General features: G+C 36.3%; 2 protein-coding genes across 2 annotated transcripts in view; one reads left to right on the top strand and one right to left on the bottom strand.

The window, feature by feature from the left end:
• Positions 1-18,620, bottom strand: part of LOC134745443 (uncharacterized protein K02A2.6-like) — a 43,900-nt gene that overhangs the window by 13,588 nt on the left and 11,692 nt on the right. The gene's annotated exons all lie outside the window — the stretch shown is intronic.
• Positions 2,526-18,620, top strand: part of LOC134745458 (ADP-ribosylation factor-like protein 4C) — an 80,663-nt gene continuing 64,568 nt past the window's right edge. The window contains exon 1 of the mRNA XM_063679503.1: positions 2,526-2,987. The gene's annotated coding sequence lies outside the window, so the exon portion shown is untranslated. The remainder of the gene's footprint in view (positions 2,988-18,620) is intronic.

Consider the following 18,620-nt stretch of genomic DNA (forward strand, 5'->3'; position numbering starts at 1 on the left):
TCGAAATCTGTTAGCTTTCTTAATGTCTTGTAACTACTTAGCATATTAGTATTAGACAGTATTAGGTATTAGTATTACCTTTATTATAAAATATTAACAGAACAACAAAAGTTTCAGTTACACAATCGAAGGAATTTTCTTCAACGTACACTTAATGATGAAGTTATCATCAAATATCTACTAACATTTTAAGCGAAAATAACGAAACATTGAGAAATTGCCTAATACCAATTTATATTACTTAGGTACCTGTTCTTTGTTTTCTTATCCTTCTTCTAAGGATAACAAAGCTTGATTGACAGGCTGAAGATAAACACAATATTAATGGCGCCACCAACGATTGCGTAATTATTTTACCCCCAACCTGAGTCACTCCATTCTTTACGAGAAGAGAGTGATCGATAAGCAACCAGTAAATTTTATGTCAAATTGAAACGCAAGCTTTCACATAACACGCATGCTTTAGCATAAACATTCTCACATTTTTTGTGTATATTATTCGTGTGTATTAGGGATTAATCATTTTAGAATCAAAAAGCAACCCCACGCAATCCTGTTGACGTTTGGGTGGTTTTAGTGTGCCGGTATTTTGATAGCTAGGTGAATAATAACTGTAAGGTACAACTATAATAGACACACAAGGTGCAACTTCAACGACTTCAAAGAAAGGACCATGCTATAATTAGGATTACTTTTGCTGTAACTTGTGTTCATTAGGTTCAGTCTCGCTCGTGTCAAGACTAATAGAATACCATGTAATAGTAAATTACTATACAAGTGCGAAAAATAGAACAAGGGGAAAGCAGACAAAACGAAACATTTCCACTCGGGTGAAGGAACACTACATAGCTGATGTCAAGCACCGTCGACCTAGGTCTGCAGTCTGTGAGCATGTCATGGATAAAGATAATCACTCAATCAAGTTTGATAAGTCTCTGGTTCTTGGCAAGGAGAAGCGATACATACCCAGAATGCTGCGCGAGGCCTTTGAGATTAAGAAATATCCAAACTTTAATCTTTAATTGTGTTGTCTGAGTACCCACAACACAAGCCTTCTTGAGCTTACCGTGGGACTTAGCCAATTTGTGTAAGAATGTCCCTGTAATATTTATTTATTTATTTATTTAATAGGGACGATGCCTTTTCTCTACCACCAGCTTGGGATCCCGTAGTCCATCTGATAAAGGAGCCAGCGAGGCATAGACTGTAAGACCTTAGTGTTTGATGATGTTGGACATTCTGAGTATAATATGTTTTGAAAAGATGTGTCCCGTCGAGTTTGTTGCCGGTCCCATATTGGGATACCCTCCTACAATTTAGGAGGAAATTAAATCTTCTCGGGTCCGAGGTGTAGGGTTGGAGCCGTCGTAGTTTTTATCGCGTATACATATATCTTTACTTGAAAATAGTTGTATTGTATAATCCGTTTTCATAGTTTTATTTCATGAGTAACTATCGCGGTAACCGAAGACAATATTATGCCCTTATATGGGTAACTAAATAGAATAGGTAAAGTACTTTTCACTAAACACGAACACATAATATATACAAATACCTACTACTTTTACGCGACCCAAACTCCTGAATCAAGATAGAACAAATAGACATATTCAACGTTGATTTATCTGAATGTTATGAGAGAAATTACCAAACGAATCACAATTTGACGATCCATTACTTTATCGTTTCTACGTACTCGGAAAGAACTCACGCGGCGCGGTAGCGAATCTAGCACAACCGCGGATTGAAACGCAAACCCACCTGTGCTACGGGGGTTTCGATTCGAATTCCCATCGAGTTGATTCGCCTCGTACCGTACCGAAATCGAATCGCTGCGAATATCGCGCGAATGCAGCCGAAAGGCGATCTTTACTCGCTCGCTCCAGCTCGTTGTCCTCGTAGTCTCGTCCAGTGTTGCCAGGCGTACGATAATTATCGTACTTGTACGATAATTTGGGCTCCGGTACGATGTACGTTCCAGAGCATTATCGTTCGCAAAAGTACAATAATTTCAGCCCTTTGACGATGCCACCCAAAAAATCTAACATTTGAAGCAAAATATGATACTTTCCCTCAGAAATAGGCTACAATTAGCACTATTTGGGGGTTCGGCTCCTTAGTGTAAGACAAAAATGTCGAAATTTCCTGTAAACCGTTTGGATTTATCACAAATTTATAGCTGGTCAAACCAAATTGGCAGTTAATAAGAACAAAAAAAAACTATATTCATCATTTTCTTTTGGGTGCTAGTACTAGTAAAAGACAAAGATAGTATGATTCTCTCTGTCTATGTTTGAAATGAGACAGTCCTTTGATAAACTATAATACAAGTACAAAACTGATTTTTGCGAAATTTAGAAGAAAATTGCATTTCCTTCGATTACACATTGGACATGTGAGCTTATTTTGCAAGAAATTTTAGACGAAGTGCCTTTTTGATCGGCGTACGATAATTTTGACACTCAAATGCGATAATTCTCTTCCGCTCACCAACAGTGGCAACACTCGTCTCGTCACAATCGTCACTTCAGTCCGGAGGTGTCCGCGGGCGGGGCGGCACGTACGGCGTGCGTGGTCGTCGCGCCACTCGACATTGCGTTGTTTTTACTGTGCACATTATTGTTTAAAACCGTTCTTATCAAATCAATACGATTTAGGAGTGATATAACACGGCCTACGCATCGTTTAAAGCTAGACAACGACAAGTGTTCGAACAAATCAGTGACAATAAAGCGTTTTATCTACAGCTACTTGCTGCTGGCTTATTGACAAGTGAAATTCATAATCGGCCCATTCATAAGAGGAATCGGTCCGAGAGTTTGTTATTGGATTTTTACTCGTGTAAGTGATCTTTGTGGTGAAGCAAAGGATGCAAATCAATAATCGAGTGGATACCCAGCTGCAAACCGAGAGCTCGTGCTGTGCGGTTTAATACTCAGTTGCATATTGATTGCCATTGGATCTGGATATTACAACAAAATACCTAGGTAAGTTTTCTCATAAGAAATTACTGCTTTTGTAATCTAATGAGAACCTTATCAGCAGCACAAAAAAACTGTCAAGAAACGTCCCAATGTAGAAACGTTGCACAATTCCTTATCTGACCTAATCTATTACTTTACATGTAACAGGTCCGGCGTGACATTTGATATGAAGCGCAAGGCGAGAGAACAAAGGAGAGACATCCGTTCTGGGGTTATATTTATGTAAACAGAAGGAACTGAAATTTTGCACCTACATTACATACGTTACCTACATCAGCATTTAGATCAACAAACTGCCTGATCCCTCCAACAAAAGCCAAGATTCAACAACTGAAAATTTTGCTGTCGAATTACTGTTCTGTCAATGTTTTGTGAACCGTTGTTGATGAACATAAAAACTAGATAGGTAGGAACCTACCCAGGTACCTATCTACAGACCCAAATATCAATGCAAAAAGAAAAACAAGCGTGTTAGGTATATGGCTAATTGCCAATTACTTACACTGTAATTTGTTCAAATCGAATGATTACGTGACATGGGATGACATGACAGTAACTACCTACTCGTACAAGAGTTCTAAGAATTCGGAACATGGGCGCCAATATTTTGTTGTGGTGTCAAGACCAAAAATTTGTGTCACTGCCACTTGAAACCCAATTGATTCGAAGAATGAAAACAAATCGGCACAACAAATAACACGTTGTAAGCCAATCAGCATTCAATGGCCACACTAATCCTTGGCAGTGTCGTCACAAGGGATATGATAGCTGGTTGACCTGCATTCGCTGACAGAATTGCTACTGAACTTTTCAAGAACCGAATAGGGAAATTTCAAAATAAATAGGTATTATACATACCTATTAGGTATATTTAGCAATTTTACACAATCACAGTATAAAGCCATAATGCTTGCCAAAAACCTTCCAAGTTTTGAGCAATTGACCTATTTGCCTTATTGACGAAATGGCCGGATAGTGCGGGCTAATTAGGACCTAGGTCCTACAACACAACACAACACACAACACATTTATGGCAAGTTTACGTTGAAAAGATTGATTAACCAGCGAGACGTCCAGAAAATAATAGAATTCGCTTGTTTTGAAGTAGCCGAACCCTTATTTCAAGTCAGGTCAGAACAGTAGTAGCAATCGCGGGATTACCTGCGCGGGCGACCTCGGACCGCTTTTGTAACTCCAACAATGGCAGTGGAACTGGGAACGCAGGTACATACGGATTGCACGCCATTATCCATCTCATGTGTTTTGATACGGATCTTTTGCGCAGCCACCGTAAGGTTTTTAAGGGGAGATCAAGAGATACAAGAGGTTAAAATACGTACCTACATACCTACGCCACGATAAAAGACACGTACCTACTGATCATTCGTTTCCGCAACCCAGGAAAGAATTCGAAGAAATTGTAAAATAAGTGATTAAAATTCAGGGAGCCCACTTTTAGCTCGAGATTTAAATTAAGTAAAAGTTTTATTGGAGCTCTCTCTTTCTCTCTCTACGGCATCAATATATGATTAATAAGATTCGTATTGATAACTATTAAGCTAAATTATGCTAATAATGCAGCAGAAAATAACTCCGTCCCTACATCAGCATACCTATTAAAAAAATCCTTTTTAGGGTTCCGTACCCAAAGGGTAAAAACGGGATATTACTAAGACTCCGCTGTCCGTCTGTCACCAGGCTGTATCTCATGAACCGTGATAGCTAGACAGTTGAAATTTTCACAGATGATGTATTTCTGTTGCCGCTATAACAACAAATACTAAAAACAGAATAATATAAATATTTAAATGGGGAATTAAAATATACAACAAACGTGATTTTTTTGCTGTTTTTTTCCGTAATGGTACGGAACCCTTCGTGCGCAAGTCTGACTCGCACTTGGCCGGTTTCTTAAAATCTGGTTGCGCAGCTGAGGGCAGGCAAGTCAAACAACCAGTTTTAAACCTGGCCACTATATGCCGGCCGGCAAAACACACTCAATGCAATTTTGTAAAGAAACATCTGATGTACTTACTATTATTAATTTATACTCAAAAATCAGTTTGTACTTTAAAACCAGAAAAATATCACTAAGAAATAAAATCGAAGCATACGATAGGCGATAGAATGGACCCACCACCTCCGCTACTTACTCCAATACGAAAAGAAAGCAGTATCAATAACTAAGATTTTATGATGTTGACTAGCAATAAATTATCGCTCTTACTTGACATTCGATTACTTTCTTCGCTCTATCTGAGAATCATTCGCGATATGCAATGCAATGCTTCATTGTTTTTTTTTTTCTGCGATGTATCAGATCATAGCAGCTACACTTTCTATACGAGGTATTACTCGTAGTACGAAAACTTGCTTATTCATCTCCATTTGTTGCTGAAGTTGATTTTCTCGTATTCTTAATGCAGTAAATACCAATATTACCAATTGAAGCAATATTCTACGAACACAAATTCCTCGTACCTCTCCCTGAATTTATTAGTAATACTCAAACAACTGTGTCATATCAATATAATCTAGCTATACTCAGTTGTGCCACCTTTTCCTAATTCTATATCGAGCGAGATCGCCATCTGGTCTGGCTCAGAGTTGATTAAATTTGGCTGGAACTTCTGACAGTGCGGTTTAAATATAGTGATGATCCGTTTATCCTGTCTCCGATATGGTCACCCGTCCATCATGATATATCTCCTCGATGTCAGTTCGTACATTCCTTTTTTTCACAGACAGCTAAAGCTCACAATGGCTTCGGCTGTACCTTATGGTTGCGATTTCCTAATAAAATAAATTATCCGGAGTTGCCCAACGATTGTAAAGAAGTCGTTGACATTTCCTTCTAAAACCTTTAGGTTGATTTGATTATGAAACTGGACGTAAGCAGATTACAGTGCATAGCTAAGTTGCGTTGTGTAAAATGCTTTTACCTTATCAACTGGATAACATTAGTTAACCGAGGTAAGTAATGCAAACAAAAAACTGGCCAAGTGCGAGTCGGACTCGCGTTCCAAGAGTTCCGTACATTACATGTCCGTCTTTGGGTCACAAAATTACATATGTGTACCAAATTTACAAATTTCAACTTAAATTAGTTTCCGAGAAAATAGGCTGTGACAGACAGACAGACCGACGCACGAGTGATCGTATAAGGGTTCCGTTTTTTTCCTTTTACACTACGGAACCCTTAAAATAAACAATTTTTGTATCCACAAAATTAGCTAGGAACGAAATTCTAAATTAAAACAACGAAATTTTTTTTATTACATTTTAGACACTATAGATTCCTAGTTTATCTTTGTTAGAAACACGTCTGTTTTTATTTACAACGACATTGATCATCACATTCCTGATTCCTGATTCATCCCTTTGCCTTGTCGGTCGTCAGAAATTTAAAATTCCACGTGATTCATCGAGGTCTGGACTCTTGACAAATGAGACACATATGTTACGTTTTGAGCGTAAATAATGCGCTTTAGCATGAGCTCCATGAGGTCAGTTTTAAAATAGAAGAGGATAATAATTTAATATTATATTAGTTTAAATTATAGAGGTATATTTATTTACCTATTTCTACCTATACATATAATAAAATTCACTCCGTTTTAGTTTTGACGTATATCGTCTATCGTACGTATTAAAATATTCCATCGCTTGTGTATTTAATAGTCATTACTTATAAGTAACTAATCATAGCTGGTTGCTGTCATACCAAGTTCTACGGCATTCGTATATAGTTTCATGCTCATTAATTCGGTCGAACACCGCAAGGTTTACGTTATCGCTAACCTTAATCTAAATCTAAAATAACCCACTACCATGTCGACGAAACAGTTTTTGTTTCGGCTAAATTATTTATGCGATTAAAGTTATGCGCCTCGGCAATCTTCGGCTATGAATAACAACCATGCTAAAGAAAGAGACAAGAGACGAATGCGTAAATATTTGCAAACCGCCGTCCTATGCAGTATATCGGTACATTACCAGTATTAGTTGTTTAGAAATATAGGTATTTATTTGAAAACACAGAGTTGTGGTTTGTTTAGAAGTAGGTATCTGCGTATTGAGGTTAATGAAAGCTCGGTATAGAATCTTGTGTGGCTCGAGAGTTTTACAAACATGTGTTTAGATGTGAACTGAACAATCGAGATATAAAACGTACTCAAAAATTTTGTATGCATAATTACCTAAGCAATTTCTTTTGAAACGTGAACAAATGTAGAAAGAATTTGTATTGAAGTTCGCATAGGGAAAAATATTTAATATTCAAAAAGGATATTTATTCATTTGCAATAACTGTAATTCGTCTGAAAGCTTCGCTTCGCATTTTTTTTAAATGAAAAACAGACCGTGGTGTCAAATCAGAGAAAAGCTTATACGTTATACTGCAGACGAGCGCTTTAACCACAGCTATATAGTAGATACCTATGTATATTGGCTCGTATCCTCCGTATCGTTTGTTGTTGCGAGCTGATTTGGAAACCCAATGAATAACGAAACAGACGCTAATAGTTTTATCAAATATTCAGCTAAACTCAACGCCTTGGCTTTACACGTATTACGTAGTTGCTAACAGATCAACTAAATATTTACTTCACTATTAACGGTTAACAACTTGGAGAGATAAATCGTAAATCTTCACAAACACAGCAATCCACAGAAAACTGTCGATTTTGACTGCTTCCACAAAGCTAGGCTTTTGATGACTGGTTGAAAACCCAAAAGCATTGGGAGCGGAAAGAAACTCAAGCATTAAATTACTGTAAAATAGCGGTTTATTAATGGAAGAAACGGTACAGAAAGTAATTAAAATTTATGCGTCGATCATTAATTGAACTCAGCATCAATTCGTTCGTTAGATTACAAGTGCACGTGCCGGCCGCTCCAAATATCCACACAATTGGGAACTCGCGGCTTACTTAAACATACAATATATATAATGTATATACATACTGGAGGATGGGAAGCAAGTGGCTACAATTGGGCTGTTTTCCCACGCAACAATGCGAGCTACCCACGCTTGTGCCTGCATTCGTTAGGCGAACCGTGCCAAGTGACATTACTAATAGAGAGAGTTACTCAATGACAATGAATGATCACACATTTTTAACGCTAAATGGTGGCACTGAATACGAATGGCTGTAATTAAGCAAGTATAGTCTTACTTAGTGCAAGTAAAATAGAAAAGCATTGTTAGGTTTTTGAAATACCTAATAGTCAATGTACGTCCGATTGCCGATTACAAACGTATTTTCCTTATACAACTAGAATTTCTTTCAGTTAGTGTAAACGCAGATCAAATTAATTATTTTATTTTTATAATTTACGAGTAAAAGCGATTAGCTAGTGTAAAGATATAATCGGACCAAGCTAAATCTGAACCGATTTTTTTTTTGACGTGACAAAGTATGGGGGTGTCATAATAGACGTCTCATAATAGACGTCATATTTTCGTAAAGTTTGACATTTTGCTGACGCTTCCACACTGCAATTAATTTGTAAAGCCTGTGCACAGTTAGTTTGGTCAGATCAGTCAACGTGAAATATCTATAGTCTGACTCAAACTATAGATATTTCACGTTAAATCCAACTGAGGCAGCTCCACCCATGAATGAAATGACCGAACGGGATAGTCTTATGTATCTTTCAGTAGCAGAAAGCGCTGAAATTGTTTGTCCTTGTCACAGTCTCACATTTTTTTTTATTCCCCACCGTAAATTTAGTATGGTTTATGGTGGGCTACAAATCTACTCGACCAATCATATTGTCACATTGCGTATGTTTTATCCCTCAAGGGCGCACGCGTATAGCTGATCTATGTAATGCTAGGTCTATGGCTGCACCAGATTTTTTTACTCGGTCGGATACAAATTCGGTCGGTATTTCTAACTCAACGTGACCTAAAAGGGATTTAATTTGGACTTTTTCAGATTGCGGTTTGTTTCAAGCGCTACCGCTGCTCCGATCCCAACTCATTAGTCCTTAATTTTATTTATTGACCAACCGGGTGCTCTATAGTAGTAGGCACATTTTATGTTTATCCAAATGGTCATACAATGGTTTAAATTGTATTAACCAAGTGTGTAATTTAGGCTATAGTGCCTTGGTACCAATTCATTTCATTTCACATTGCTGATATAGTCTTCGCTTATCGTCAGTTGAATCTGATTTAGGGTGGTCTATGCAAAGTATAGTGCATACGAAGCCATATATTTCGGTTATAAATGTTATAATATTAAACTATTGACAGCTATTAAACTTTAAATATAAGTAAATAATTTGTGACATGCAGTAAAGGGTTAAAAAAATAAGAGAAGTAACGTTTATCTTATTTTCAAACTTTGCCAACAGCGTCAAAATTAATCATAGCTTTTGCCGCCAGCGAAATCATAATTTCAAACCTTACATAATTTTATTTGGTTGAATCTTTTCACGAACTAGGTCAAATTTACTCAATGGGCTTCATCATAATGGGCGGGAAGCGATTAGAAATCTGTTTGCCTAATTTCCCGGTAGTAAGCGCTAATCAAAGCCCTCAAAATTGGTTCTCGGTTCGTTTTTCAGTTATGTAAGGAACTTAAAGCAATGAAAAATAGGTAATACCTGCAATTTGTTATTTTCCAATTATGCACTATAAACTTCTTAAACTTAGCGTAAAACCGTATTAAGATTCGAAATTATTTTGACAACAAAACCGTATTTAGAATTTTAGATTCGAGATTATTTTGACAACGGGTTTTTTTTTTGTAGTTTTCGCATTCACGAAAATCAAAGGTCACACTGTCAGCTGTCCGGGCAGAAACATGATCTTCGCAAACTTAACTTTTACGCATATCCATTAGATTATCTTCTGTGTAAAACGAAATGACATCATCATGACAAGATACATATGTGCCATTTTCAACCAAAAGGATACTTATTGTCGCTTGTCAGTAAGGCGCTATTCCATATAGCTACAATTAGAAATCAACCTTATCGACAAGCGACAATGTGGTACCTTTTGGTTGAAAACGTCACATATGAAGTCGACATGATTGTTACCTAGTATTATTTTAATACCAGTTCTATTCTCGAGCGATTACCATTCAATAACGTGGTACACTTATTAACGTAACATTTATGTAACGCATTATATTTCTCAAGCTTCATTCTTCAGATATAAAAACCAGGTAGTCCTTTAACCTACTAGGCAACTCATCGCATGTTTAAAGTGGGTAGCAAAAACTTTAACTCAAACAGGTCTATCCCTACTTTTCCCCCTAGTCTTCATGGGGCGCGCGGCTTGCCGCCATTGCTCATTCTTTATTCTTGCGAGGCAACGAACGCACGTAAAATCATAATTTTGTTTCAAAGTTAGTGCAGTCATTATACGATTTATACGAGAATACGACACGTAAGCTGTGGGATTATTCGTTTCGTATTCGTTGTGCAATATATTTGTTATTAAAATTGTTCATCATCCTGGAGGTTAGTCGAGAACTAACACGAAGGAATAAATCATCCTGGGGGTTGGTCGAGAATCAACACGAAGGAATAAATCATCCTGGGGGTTGGTCGTGAACCAACACGAAGGAAAAAATTATCTTGGGGGTTGGTCGTGAACCAACACGATGGAAAGTCTGTTCGGACTTCGAACACCGATTGCGCCCGGGGTTTGGTCGTGAACCAACCAAAGGTTTAATTTAGATCGGACAGCGCGCAACGAAACAAAGGGCCCTAATAATCATATTGTGTTGTGTTAAAGAGACGAGGGAGGCTTTCTTTTTATTTGGTTTTAGATGGCCCAACAGAAGAAACTCAAGCAAAATTGCCGAGTGATAATAGATTCTTCAGATCCTGAAGAAAAATCAGATACTTACTTAAGTGTAACTATTTTAACTATTTTTGTAAAAAACCTACACTTTGTGATCAAATACCTTGCACTTACTTAGTACCGCGCGGGCCGTGAGTCCACGACTGGTAACTATAAACCTGGGGGGCGGCCTAGAGTCGTCACGAAGATAGAACTTGCTTGGGGTTGGCCGTGAGTCAACACGATAGCAATGCATAACACAATTTAATAAATCTATAGCGGTTCTCGATCAAAACCACGCACATTTTAAAACACCAAGTTCAAGTTTCTATGTGCAATAAAGAATTATCTTTTAAGTTCAAGTTCAAATATACTTTATTCATGTATAGGCCTATCTATGTAATCTAAAACCTTACGGGTTTTATTTTGAAAAACATTCGAAGTCTACCCTCGAATTAAAAATATTTCTTTTAAATTTTTTCGCCAGCGCTCCGCGGTTCATTTTTGATTTGTGCGTGTCAGAGACACGTCGGTCTAGCTGCCGAAACGTTCGGCACAAGACTACATTGCCTTTTAAAATAAATCCTCACATATAAAATATATTTGGATTTTTAATATCCAATTATATGTGACAATAAATTTTACTCACACCTAACCCATAGTACGGTACTTTTATCCGCCCAGAGGTTGAATTTGAATAAACACGAGACTACCTCGTAAATTTATAATTGAAACAATACAATAGTACCTATATTGTTTTTATATTACCCACATAAGTATAACTTGTCTCTAAAATTGGGAATTGCTAAATAGGTGTACCTACATCACGTCACGTGATGTGAATCTGATCGAAATTCCTAAACTTAAGCTGGATAAAATCTCTTTTACCACAAATGAAATGGAATAAACTAAGTGGTAATACCCTGCACAATGCATATATTTTGGTGACGATTTTTGAATGTTTATATATGCATATAACCATACAAATTATTGGGATACGTACGCTAATATTGTTATGGGATATATAAAAATATAAATATATTTATAATACCGTGATCGCTTAAAGGCATAGGCGATGTCAGTATCTAAGTACCTTGTGTCTGTTTAAAAATATGATTTTACTTTTTTAAGTGATATTGAATAATTAAATAATTTGAATCATCCAATTGTAACAAAGACACCTAACTGAATTGAATTACAGGAAAATGGGTTTATTCATCATTATCTATCTAATAAACCCAATGAAACAATTTGTGAGTACTGAATATGAAAGAAAGAAAGAAAGAAAATAACTTTATTTTGCATGAAATATGGTACAAAAGGTGGTCAGACAATATTATACATAAGTAACACATATTTCACCAGCATCTGGCATGCAAAAAACTAAACTTACAACGAAAGCTAAGAAACAAACGCAAACACGTTTTACGCTTATTTCTTCATAAATACAAGTTCATGCCGAAGCCTGACAAAGTGACCATTAGAGTACCATCTAACTGAGTTAATGATAAAGCGGTTTCGGTACAATTTGGCTAAATACACACACGAATATATTTGTTCGCATCTCTCACAGATATTTAATATTTATTTTTATGGTCGTAAATAATGGGTAACTAGGTAAATACCTATTAACCTGTATCAAAACTACAAAACGATTACCTTCCGATTATCTTTTAAAGGATTTTAATTTTATTAATAAATGATTGTATTGCATTGTATTGATCACCCTCAGATTATGCATATAAAAATATAAATACATAATTAAGAAGCTAATAGAAACCGTAAAAAATCAATAAATGACTAATGCACCTATGGTTCAACTCTCATGTGTCGGTCGCGATACTCTTTCAGCTATCATCAATACGATGTTACCATGCAATACGTTTTTGCCAAGTTTAAAATATATGTGCCTTGATATTATAAGTTTAGTAACTGTAGTTGGTGGGGACCCACCACTTGCAATACCGCTATGTCATTAATATAGCACATTCATGACATAAGTCATGGATTAAAATATTAAGATGAATCCACTTAATATAATATTTGTTTTCTGAACTCAACAATACAACCATAGTAGCAATACAGCAAAGGCAATTTTTATTATTATTCCGGCTTTAATGTTTACATTTTAAAAATATACAACATTACGTCGCACAGTCTTTCGTTCCTTGCAGAGCGAATACTTGAATGGAGGGCATAAGTTTTTAGATTTTCTGTGGATTGATATTCATTTCATTTCATTGATTGCGTGGTTGATTGCTGTGCTTGTCCCGTTCGCGTTGCGAGAATAGAAGCCGCTACACCATTATTTGTGAAAATATGGTCAATCGCGCCTTGCGGTCAATAATAGTAATTTAAATAAAATAAAAAAGGTTCATATCATTTATATATTCTATTTAAAGGTACTCGTCACATGCAGCTATTTATAAATATATGCTAAATTAATTCCTAATGATGTTTGTTAAACGCTGATTTTACCTACTCAGGTTTAACTGGATATTATTATGCATTTTAATAGCTCGAATATATGTACCTAAGGTACGTACATATAATTAAATGATAAATAAATATTCTGTTACCATTAATGGACCTTGGACCATTCATTATATGTAATATGAGCGCAATAATAAACATTTGAGTTTGAGTAAATTACAATCTTATTTGAAAGATTACTTCGAAAGCTGAGTAGACTGCTAGTCTTATAAATTATTTTTGTTTAGAATACCTTTGGTGATGCCACACATATGACATGCTTTATGCTTAATAACTGAACAGAAAGCATAATTTATGCACGTTCATATATTTTTTAGATTTCAGGAACGTGGTGGATTTTTTAATTTGATAAAAATCAAAATATAAACGACGTTAGACATGTTTCGAGCAAATACATGTTTTTTTGTTAAGTTGAAGCTCTCGAAAACGCGCTAGGCCGCGTGAGTCTTTGTCCATTGCACGCCGGGTCACTATTCGTTGATCAGGAGCTGCTGTAAGCCGATTTGCGCGTGCACGCGCCTAATAACTGAATTTTCTCATTGTCGTCGTCTGCTCAGAGATCATCGTAAACAGGATGAGTCGGCGTGAGACAGACATCACACGGCCTACGCGTCATAAGCGTCAAGACGCGGGGAAAGACATCACAGCCACAGCGTATCCCACCCTGTCTGGAGGTAACGCTGGGTTGTATCGTTAGCCTAAATTACGTCTTATCTTCGTAGATAATTACACTTAGACGAGCCTGAATCTTGTCATCAATAGTGTACTGTTCTAAGCGTTCAAAAATCCCGTATCGCGGACAAGCACTGCCAGTGAATTTTAATACATATCACAAAAGGACATATGTCTTATGAGTTTACTCGTATTAAACTTTTTCAAATCGAATTAAACTTAATGCAAAGTTGACCACTAATTGTATGGAATCTTAGTCAACTAGGTTTTATGAAGAACAAATTAGATTTTGTTTAAATATCCTATCTTATTTTGTTGTATATATATATATATATATATATACAACCTGGCTATACCTAATATATGTATACCTTTTTGAACCTGCATTGCTAAACTTTCCCGTGCTTCTTAACAATGCCTTATAACTCAATTGGAACAGTAAACTTGTGTATAACATACACATATGTACATGGTAGATAATTATTCATACAAATATGTTTTCAGAAATAAATATGCTATGATAATATTGATAATGGGAAAGAATGCAGCAAAACTTTCAACTCTTAACATCTACCTGGTTTTTATATCTGAAGAATGAAGCTTGAGAAATATAATACATGATCAAACGAACTTCAAAGTGAAGTTCGATCAGTATTATATGAGTAAGCTTCATTCGAAGATATAACTACCCTCCCTCCCCTATACCCGGAAAGAAAGTTTTGCTTTAGAAAGTAAAGTCTCTAAAAATAATGAGCAATGGCGGCAAGCCGCGCGCCCCATGAAGACTAGGGGGAAAAGTAGGGATAGACCTGTTTGAGTTAAAGTTTTTGCTACCCACTTTAAACATGCGATGAGTTGCCTAGTAGGTTAAAGGACTACCTGGTTTTTATATCTTCGAATGAAGCTTACTCATATAATACTGATCGAACTTCACTTTGAAGTTCGTTTGATCATGTATTGTCTGTCGCTTCACCTAGACTGCGGTTAATAAAAACCCACAGGCGTAATCGTAATTATCATCTCCAACTTTCTTTTCCTGGGAAGAGGCATCAGTCAGGTGGTGAGTTATCTAATCCAACGGGACAGTCATCGTGGTGGTAAAATGAATCAGAAATGCATTATTGCATAAAGCTCTGTGAGAGATTTCATAAAGCATTTTCCTGTATTGAACCAAATGCAAGTGTCGCAAACCATGAATAGTCTTATTTTCGGGGAGAGAAAGATCGACGAATTAGTATAAAATTTTTTGTTTAACCGATAAATCGACGGGCTGCACCAAAAGCGTCAGAATGTACTTATAGTATTTGACCTTTAACGAAGACACGTGTGAAACTAAATAACCCCAACCTGCGTCCGTTTGCCCAACTCATAAGATTTCATTAGCTCAACATCCTCCAAAATTTCACGCAAAGGATCTTTGACGTCAACTATATTGACTCGGGTCAATCCGGGCGTTTACAAACAAACTTCAACGCGTCTAGACGGTTAGGAACTAGGACTCAGAATAATAAGGCGGAGGATTTGAATCTGTAATACTATTGTTTGATAGCTACGAAACCCTAAAGGGAAACCAGATTTCATTTAAATTCAAGTATATTTCCATCAAGGCTATAGGTTTGCTTAGATTATTCTACCATTTATGTTACTCCCTTATTCATAAACTTTACAAGCCTCAATTAGTAAAATAATGAATGTATGTTCTATCCCTTTCAAATTGAGGCATGTGGCGCGTTTATGAATAACGCCATTTAACTTTCTGGTTTTATCTAGCTACATGTCCAGTGAGAAACAGGTAAAACTACAAATGCAGGCTAATGTTGTCGCAGCAAGTATTGCAATATTCGTACTAGCAAAGATAGATATATCTCCGTAATAGATGGATACAGTCTAAGGAAAAAACGTGCCTCAAAAATCAAGAAAATTTGATTCTCTATCAGATGGCGCCACTACCTTTGGCCTACTCTCGTATAGATGACGTTGACGGTTTCGTTTGTTATTTAACAATTTTAACGCATATCAGTGTAAGAACATGGATCAAAATAATATAAAAATAATCAATGCAAATATTGCAAATAAAAAAAAAACATTTATCTATGGATATATATATGTAAATATATTTTTTGATATTTTTATTTTTAATCGTGTGTCGATAGATGGCAGTGAATTTACTGTGGCTACAAAATTTACTATGACAGTACCGCTCTATCCTATTATATCATCTTTGGTACTAGTTAGTATCATACAAGCTTAAATCTCCCGGACCCAGCTTTGTTTTGTAATCTCTTCCATGAAAATTCGAATGTTACAAACGTTACCGGCGCTGCAACTGCCACTGCTTGTGCCTTTGTAGATGTACGATACTAACTATCGCATCTATTGACTTATGTACCTATCCATCTAGTTACTGTCTACTATAAGTAATAGTCAATAAGATACCCTAGTTTGTATTTAACTCGTAAAGTTTTCTTTCAAGCACTACTCTAAGAAAACGTTTCTTTAGGAACCTACTATAACACAACTTCTTATATACAAACACGTACAGATAAAAGGTAACATAACTATTGTACCAGTGTAGTATGTATTGTCACTACTGCAATGTCCATTGACAAACGCGTAATAGATGCAAGTTGATTCAGCGCGCGGTCATTATAACTATTAGAAGGCAGGTTTCGCGACATTGATATTGACCGGGTGAGGTCACTCGCTCCACTAGAGCTGACAATGCCGTTTTAGTAAGCCGATAACAACTTTGTTGGCTGCGAGAATGAATGCAGTAATTGTGGTCGTAATTTGTATAATATTGTTAGAATTAAATAATCGCATACTTATTACAAAGTAGATAAATTAACATATGTGTTCGATTAAATAGCCCTGGCCTTACATGGACATAATTATCTTTGTTATGATTAGGTTGGTTAACCCCATTGTTCTAATAGATGAGCAATAATATGTTATTTGGTCTGTAAGTTAACATGATGATTACATTTTTTCTTTTAGTAGGGACACACATAAAAAGCATTATAATTATTCGTGTAATAAATGTATGACAAGTAACTGAAAGTAGGTAACTCAAACGTCCAGTTTACCGCACAATAGCTAGAACAAGTGTTCATGACACTAATTCGTCTTCGTCCGGCCGCTTTCTGCCCCGTCAGCGGATCGCTTAATCTGTCGCTTGTTTCATAGCACTAGCACTATCACACATCGCAGCTTGTCTAAAAATAATGTGACACTGGACATTATAACTTCTGCAAAGACGTAGGTAATATTTGTATAGCACTTGTAACTCAGAACAGACTACGGAATAGGTTTCCACAAAGTTTCATCCGAATTCAAATGAGCAAAGAAATAGGATCTGTTGTCTAACCCTACCAAGTGGATGCCGTATGTTTATGCTTAATCATAATAATTAATAAATATGTATTTATGTACGGTAAACTACATAAACTTTGTTAAATATGTCTGAAGGATGCTTTGGTAACTACAATGACCAATCCATAGAAAGCTCAACCAAGGTCTATGAAATTTTAATTGCTAATTACCGTCTAATAAGGCAAGACGATACGGATTACTCGACACTTCATTGAATATTTATAACGAGATAAGTTGTGGGCTGGGCTGGAGGCTTTTATAAAGTGATTTATTTGCAAACACCAGCCGATGATGACTTAAATTTTTCATTTTTTTATGACTGACGTGGTGTGAGATTACCTACTACACAGTTCGACCCGAAATCAAATGAGATAAAATCAACAATGCGACAAACAAACAAATTCCGAACGCAAGATTAAAATGTAAAATGTATTTTCAGTTGGCGATTGCTGGACTCAGGATACCAGAAATGTCATTCCTATCACTACGATTGAGCATCGTTCCGATTACGTATTTACGCATAGTTGTAATGGATCTCGAGGTTTCATTACACTGGAGCCTGAATTCGACTTCCTCGCGTAACCAAGCGTAATACACGGGCAGTAAAGTGATATGTAGCCTCTCATTTTATCGGTAGTCGTCGATATCAATAGCTATTGTGTACGCACACGGTGAGCTTAAAACGCTGTTCTAACATAGGTATTACTATCAAAACGTTGAAAAATATACTCTTGTGTTTAATAAACACACGTAAACTTAGGAGTTTTAGGCTTTTCATCACAAACCAATATTGCCGAGTTGCCGACACTAACAATTAACTCAAATGCGTCGTCGTCGCTATCGTCCTCGCTATCGTCCTTTCAACTTTTTATTTATGGGGCACCTAATAATGTTAAATAATGCATTTGGAATATTTATTTGTATACAAGATCAAGCACACTCTTACCAACGCATATATTTTAGGTCAGGGTGAAAATGAAAAACATACCTACTATGGGATGAACGAAAATAAGCCAGTACTTTTAAAATTTTCACCGGTTCCTGTTTTTTCCCTAAATCGTTTTTATGATCAGTTCGCTGATCCCATTACAAGTAAGTACCTAAATTTTGCATCCCATGTCATTAATAATCTTATTTTTTAAGCGATTGAGCTTGAGCGTCAGCGTGAAGTAATTAATCACCCATTTTTGTTCCTACTGTTTTTCTGAAGCTTCGCCTTATATATTTTTCATTATGCAAGCTCGTTTACGCCCAAACGGAAACGCGAAGATGCTAATTATGTACCTTCCAAAGAG

This window comes from Cydia strobilella, chromosome 11 (assembly GCF_947568885.1).
Source record: "Cydia strobilella chromosome 11, ilCydStro3.1, whole genome shotgun sequence".
Lineage (NCBI taxonomy): Eukaryota > Metazoa > Arthropoda > Insecta > Lepidoptera > Tortricidae > Cydia > Cydia strobilella.